The sequence below is a fragment of the Phyllostomus hastatus genome, unplaced genomic scaffold, assembly GCF_019186645.2.
Source record: "Phyllostomus hastatus isolate PE091 unplaced genomic scaffold, TTU_PhHast_1.1 phas_scaffold_78, whole genome shotgun sequence".
NCBI lineage: Eukaryota > Metazoa > Chordata > Mammalia > Chiroptera > Phyllostomidae > Phyllostomus > Phyllostomus hastatus.
Window position 1 is genome coordinate 21741673 of NW_025334041.1, and position 7117 is coordinate 21748789.

Below are 7117 nucleotides of genomic sequence, written 5' to 3' on the forward strand. Positions count from 1 at the left end.
GCATAGTGTCTAGAAAGTGGTGAGTTCTGAATAAACTTTAAATAAAACCACCTCTAAAGGGCCTAGGAAAAATAGAAAAGCCTTATAAATTGACTTATTAACTCTGAAATTAAAAGGCAATTTTTCTAACAGTATCATCATCTTCACTTTCAGTAGCACGGGAGAAACATCACTGCATGAAAGAATGTCACAGATAAGAAAAGTAAAGAAAAACTGTTAACAGTTTAAAGTGACAACATGCTACAGCCATCTTGTGCTCAGCCAACATCTTCAGAAACAAATAACAATGAACAGTTGTTGGGTTTAAAACTGGAAAATTACAACTGATGATATATCAATTGCTGCTCCAACTCTAGAGATAGTTTTTGTTCATTTCTCTGTCAATTTTAGGAGGAAAAATACAAACAATTAATTGTTCCCTCTTTAGGTTTGCCTCTCAAAGTGGAGAGGTTTAAAGACTGTACTGGGAAGACTGAACTTTGAATATGACCCATAACATATTTAATTCATTTCCTTCTCTTAAAGAAACAAGCTACCAAGGCTTCCACTATCATGGGAAATGTAAATAAATGATTGGCCCTTCAGTCTAAAAAATATAGTAGCTTGAGCCAAGAGATAGGTAGCTCAGAAGAATAAATCTGACCTTCAGCACGTTTTATTATAGACCATTCCTTTAGACAATTAATGCTTAGATTTTAAGATCATGAATTTATTTTGAGATGTCAGTTTTAAGACAGGGAAAAATGTTCAAGGCAATGATAATGTCCCACTTTAAAGTTCTTGTGATTCTACTTAAATTGTTATAATAACACATGCTGTAGAAGTTTTCTATATTTATTTTAAAATTACTGCTATGTGCATATGTATTATACTTGGTAGGATGGGCATCTTCATATCTAGGGCATCCCACTGTGATGACTGATTATGTTCCAGCTGGTCTTTCTCTACTTAGGAATGAAATTTTGTACTGGCGTAAATTTAATCAGACAATCTTGTTAAATGTGGCACTGGTCCCAATTCGTTGAAAGTTTTGAGAAGAGAAAGTGAAGGAAGAAAGACAAAAGCAACAGTCTTTAATATCATGAACTTCTCCAATATGAGTTCTAAAATCAGATGGCCTTTGATTCATATTCTGAATTCATCGCTTTCTGGCTCTCTGACTTTTGAAGTGCCGTGGGACCCCTATCATTCTTGGTTTTCTGTAAGTAGGAGAATAATATTAATGGCTGTATTTTAAGCTTACATCAAAGGTGAAAGAAGAATCTATATGCATGTCTTTAGCCTAGTGTCCACATGGGAAGTGGGGAATTAATATTTCCTCCTGTTTTTGCTGTTTTCCAACTCTAACCCTAATCATAACCTCAGCCCAAACTCTAAAAAAAACTAAAAGCTCACTCTAAATCTTATCTTAATCTAAAGCTTATGCTAATTCAAATTCAAAAATATTTTCCAGCCAGTGTCAAAGATTGCTTTGCAGACCCCCTGTATCATGATCACTGGAGACACTTAACTAAATGCAAATTCTGGGTCTCTCTCAACACCAATTGTTTCAATAACTGTAGGCTTGAAGCCTAGATATTCATATTTTTCACAGGAACCCCAGGTGATTTTTATGCACATTAAAAATTTAAAAACATTACTTAAATACTTGAATTTCATTTTTAAAGGCCACTTTCTTACCATCTAGCAGCGAAGTCATTCCTCAGTAACTCCATCATTTTATCTTGTAACTATGCTCTCTCTGGAGGAAAATGAATGCACACAGCAGGGGTTTGTATTTAAAGTGCCCACGCCCTCTCCCACCCACAGTAGCTCAGGCCCATTCAAAACTGCTTTCAGCTTCCCTTGAGTCTTCCTCATCTCTTTCCTCCCTGAGCAATACCTGTAGGGTCTTTCTAAAGCCCTCATTAGACAGTCTTGTCTTCAAAATCTTTTGGTTTTCTCTACATGATAAATTCTACCCTCTTGAACATAGAAACCAAAATCTTCAAAAAGAGGCCCCTAACTCTTTTTAGATATTTCTCCATTTTGTCCCTGACACAGTCAACTTCACTGAAAGAACAAAATTCACCATTTCAAATAACTGGTTCTGCCTGGTTTCAATGTCCTTCCTTTAGTCAACAAATGGCTTTACATTTCTTTCTGTTGAAATCAAGTCCAAGATCCAGTTTGAAGGCCACTTCCTCCCCACAGCTTTTCCTAATCTCTCCAGCTGGAAGAGATTACCTTTTTTAAAGTCCATAGTAACACTTTGGCAACACTCAGATTTTTCCTCTTGATCATGACCCCTATTAGGTTTTTCATTTCTTACCAAGTATATTGCCTTCTTCATCCCTTATGGTGCTCCGTATAAATTCTAGACTCAAGATGATTATTCTAAAGTAACCCCTAAGGTAATAAATGATAGTAACATGTAAGTTGCAATAATGATTTTCTAGAGACACACAGCTTATGAAATATTTCCCTTTGGGCCCTTGTAATTACTGTGAGAATGCAAAGGTGTTCTTCCTTCATCGAAAGTGTTTGGGTCTTAGAAACCATCCCATCCAACATTTGTACTACAGCTGAGAAATCTGAGAAGCACAGTGACTTGCCCAAATCATACTGTTAAGGATGACATAGGTCCAGAAGTATGTTGAACTATTTATCTGCCCAAGTGATTTATACATTTATTTCTCACTTTTGGAGAAGTATATTGTATAAGCTTATATAAATTTTTTCTATTGCTTCAATAACCCTGTTAGTGAAACACATAGTAATTGTATCATAATCACATAGTAATGATCTACCTACAACATGTGTCTTTAAAATTATTTTATTATGTTTGCACTTATATTCAATGTTTAAAATATGAATATATGTCAACATAGTTGTATAAATAGATATTCCTTTTAACAAGTGCAACTTGTAAGGAAATAAGTATAAATTAACCAAAGTAGAATTTTAGTTTCTATATCTCTATAATAAAATTAGAAATATATATATACAGTTTTGTGTTCATATTTGACAAATTATTTATGTGACCAATCTATGCTAACATAGTTCCTCTAGTGTGAGAAATTATCATGATTTAATTCATGCTGGCAATTTAAATAAGTAAAATTATGTTTAAAAATATTAAAGAACTTGGGTTTTATTTTCTATTTGGACAAAATAGAATACAAATGTGTAATTTTAATCTTCAATGATAAAATTCATTAAAAAATTGCATAAGATCTGAATTTTTAACAATGACAATGGTTGACTCTGATGCCTCTTGCCCAAAATTAGTCTGAAAAACTCTTCCTTAAAGAAAAATTCACGAAGCTTGTTTATATATGTATACTACAGATTATTTTACACATTTAAATTGACTTCCATGTAAAAATGACGTTACACATAATATTCAACATTTATTAATTTCACCACTTTTTGCTTCTCTCAGTGTTTACCAGTGACTACCACAGTTCATGCAAAATATTATGTAACAACACTTTGTTAGTCTATATTACACAATCTTACTTCAAAAAGTTTACTATTTACAGTGATTCTTAATAAGATCTGTAACTGTGCATTTAGCTCTACTTATTGTTAATAATACTAGGAAGGTCAAATCTTTTTACAAGCCCCTTATATATAAGATGAAGCTGCTTTAGAAAGCTCAAAATAAAAAGGAGAATTTAGGGCTTAACTGTTTCTTTGTTTTTCTTTCTTTCTTGGAAAATGAATATGCAACCAGTAATACTGTACAAACATCATCTGAGAACCTCGGTCTGAAAGTGCAAGATGAAGAGTTTGTTAAAGTGTATTATTGTATCAGATTTAATAATTCAACACTGAATTATCTCTAACTCTTGGTTATTTTATGTTTGCATTGGCTATCAAAATCCTTCACCTACTTTGTGACCTTGTTTTTCTTTTGTCACATATAGTTTAATAACCACTGGTTCTCTCTCCTTTTTCCAGGAGTTATGAAGAGGGTCACCCATCAGATATGTTACTTGCCTGCAGTTGCCCTGAGTTTAGAATATTGTTAAGAGAGATTCCATAGGAAAATGGGTGCCCAAAAACTGCCATCATTTAAGAAGAAACACTGTCATTTATTCCTATCTAAACATTTTGATTTTCTGCTGTTTCTATAAGGTGGGGTGGAAAGGTGGGAAAAATGTTCTAATTTGAAGCACTGTGTGATGAAAATAAGTTGTTTATTTATACATAATTACTCAATGTTTCATTGATTGATTTTAACTCAGTTTCAGGTCTATATCATACAAGAGCTATGTGCAAATTACTCTGAAACTATTGTCGACTTTGGAAATGTTGGTGCTTTAAAAAAATTGCCTTTTATTGGGATTATTTATTCCTATTCCTAAAACGTATTTTAATTTTTCTAATAAAAGAATGCTGGAATGGTAATTAATACTAACTTTATGAAAGTATGTGATGGTAAGAATGAGGATATCCCACTCTGGTTCTTAATTGAACATCCTACAAAATGAGGAAGGGTACCACGTCAGTTCCCAGCTCCCCTCTGATGATCAATAGGATATTTTAGTAATAGAGGATTGTGCTTAGCTATTATTTTTATTTACCAATATTCATAATGACAAAATACAGAGTATATAAGTGACAGCTTCAGTGTATAGCATGGGTCAGGATATTTATTGAGATGTTACTTTATGTTTTGTTTTCATTGCTATGGAAGGGTTAGAAAAACATGAGCTATTTTTACTCTGCCACCTCTATTTCACTCCCTTCCTCATTCCAAAAAGTAGTCAGAATTTGTGTTCCTTTTGTTACCTACAGACACACTTTTTTCCAAAGCTTTTGCTTTGTAAGACTCAGTTTATTGAGGGTTTGTGCTGGAGGCTGGAGAAAAAGCAGAGGAATGGGAGAAGACTCGGGGTTGGGGAGGGGAGATGCAGGGGGAAGATGCAGAGAGCCTCGAAGTAGAGAAAGGTGATTGTTTTAACTAAGGAGGGCATGAAGGGCTGCTGGTCCTGTAATTAACAGGGACTCATGCCTTAGTGCTCACTAAAACTCCCAGACTATGAAATAACCTAGGGAGGATGGTTGAGTACATGGCTCTTCTAGCAAGGCTGATCTAGAAAGACTTGACAAAGCTTTCTTTGACTGACACTACCTGTCTTCAGGAAGATTGGGCTTAGGTTTATTGAGCATGTCATCAGAGTCATATTTGGCTGAAGAAATGAGACTTTCCCCACTTTCCAGTCATCATGCAAAATTCCTAGAGTTCTGTGTGGTCCTTGAGAGGCAAATAAATGTTGCTCAAATGACTGAAGTTGGATCTTTTACCAGCCAAGCAAGAAGTGGCATGGAGTCAGATTCAACTGAAGTTAATGACAAAAAAGATAAAAGTGACGTTTCTTGCTTATGTGTTTAGGACCTGAAAATTATAATGTCAGTAAATATTGAGCAATAGAAATTCTTTTGAAAATGAACCATAAACCTAATTTTGAACAATTAAGTTAGAATTATTTTCTTCTGCTATAAATATCTTTGAATATGTAGTTCAAACTATGTATGTCAAATGTACATACATATTTTAATATAGTGAAAATAATGTTACAGTGTGTTATAATGTATCACACTACTTTTTGTAGACAAAAAGTCCCTAGAATTTTTTAATGTACAGAAAAAAATAAACTTCCTAAATTTGCTTTTAGGAACCCAAGGGATAAAATCTTAGATTAAAAAAAGTACAGCATTCTTTCACCTTATTCATCTACATCACAACACATTCCAGAGGTCTGCCTCTGTGAAGCCTAGTTATTTCAAGAGGCAGCCCAGTGAACTGGTCACCACTCATGATAATCGTGGGGACATACTCTACTGCGTGTCAAGTACCCTGACCCAAGACCTGATTTCGGACCTTCGCTCTGTGCACTTGGTTAAATTGCTTAGCTTCTCTGATTATCAGTGGTATCATCTATATGAATTAAAAAAGACTCTATAAGAAGACCCCAAAGCTTCAGCCAACTTGAATTCTCTATTATAATAATAAATTTCCAAATAGTTTACTTCCCAGGGCTTTAGCCAAATACACCAAGGGCTGACGTCTTCACTGCCTTTCATGTGGTTAGATGTCAGTTAGAAGAGGCACTATGATGATTTCCCTTTTTTATTGTCTTTGGAGTCCATTTCAGTTACACAATAAAGTAGTAAGTCTCAATACTACTACATTAAACTTATACCAATATTTGAACAATTTATTTTATCTCCAAGATGCCCTCCAAATTATTTAAGCTGTTTCAAAGAAAATTCACAAAGGCTCTCTTATATTAAAATTATTCATCAGGAATATGCTGCCAGCATTGATGCCAGCTACAAAGGATGAGATCTGAAAGTGTTTTACCCAATGGCGGTGTCTTTGAAATAAGCATCATCTTTTAGTCTATACATTGTATTCAATTCACTAAATACAAGGGATGTCTGTTTGCCTTACTTATGATTTCCTTAAAGAAGCGCCTTTTTCTACAGGCATCTGTTAGACATGTGCCCTCTGCTAAGCACAGACCCAGAAAGAATATCAAAGTGCCAGCATGCCTTTGAATTTAAAGATCTGGTATGTTTGTGGGAAATTAGTTCAATAATTGTACAATTACAGGGTGCATAGAAATTTTTTGCACAATAGCCTTTATCAATGGGAATTGTCTACAATATTTTAATGAGACTGAAACAAAGACATTCGCTTGAATTTGGAATACTCAGATTTGTCCTCAGGATCTGAGGGCAGGAAAGAAAAAGTAAGGTAGTAATTTTGTTTTATAGTCAGGAAAAGTGAAGTAAAGGCATCATTAACTGAGTTCTGCAAAGTTATGGAGTACTAATGTTAACTGTAGAGTATAAGGGATCTTAAGACAGTTTTCTTTAATTTGGTGAAAACAGGTCAAGTCAGATGGATTAAGTCTCTCAGTAAAACTTTCGGCCTATATTTTGTACTTACTGATGTGCAAGAATATTTAGTCAATGAAACAAGCTTATGGCCACTTCTTAAATAATACTTAAATAAATAAATAAATAACAACGTAGATAATACTGTGGGAGGGGGCAGGTTATAGCCTGTCTTATGAAGTATCTATGAAATTTTTACATCTAAACACCAAAGAAATCATAT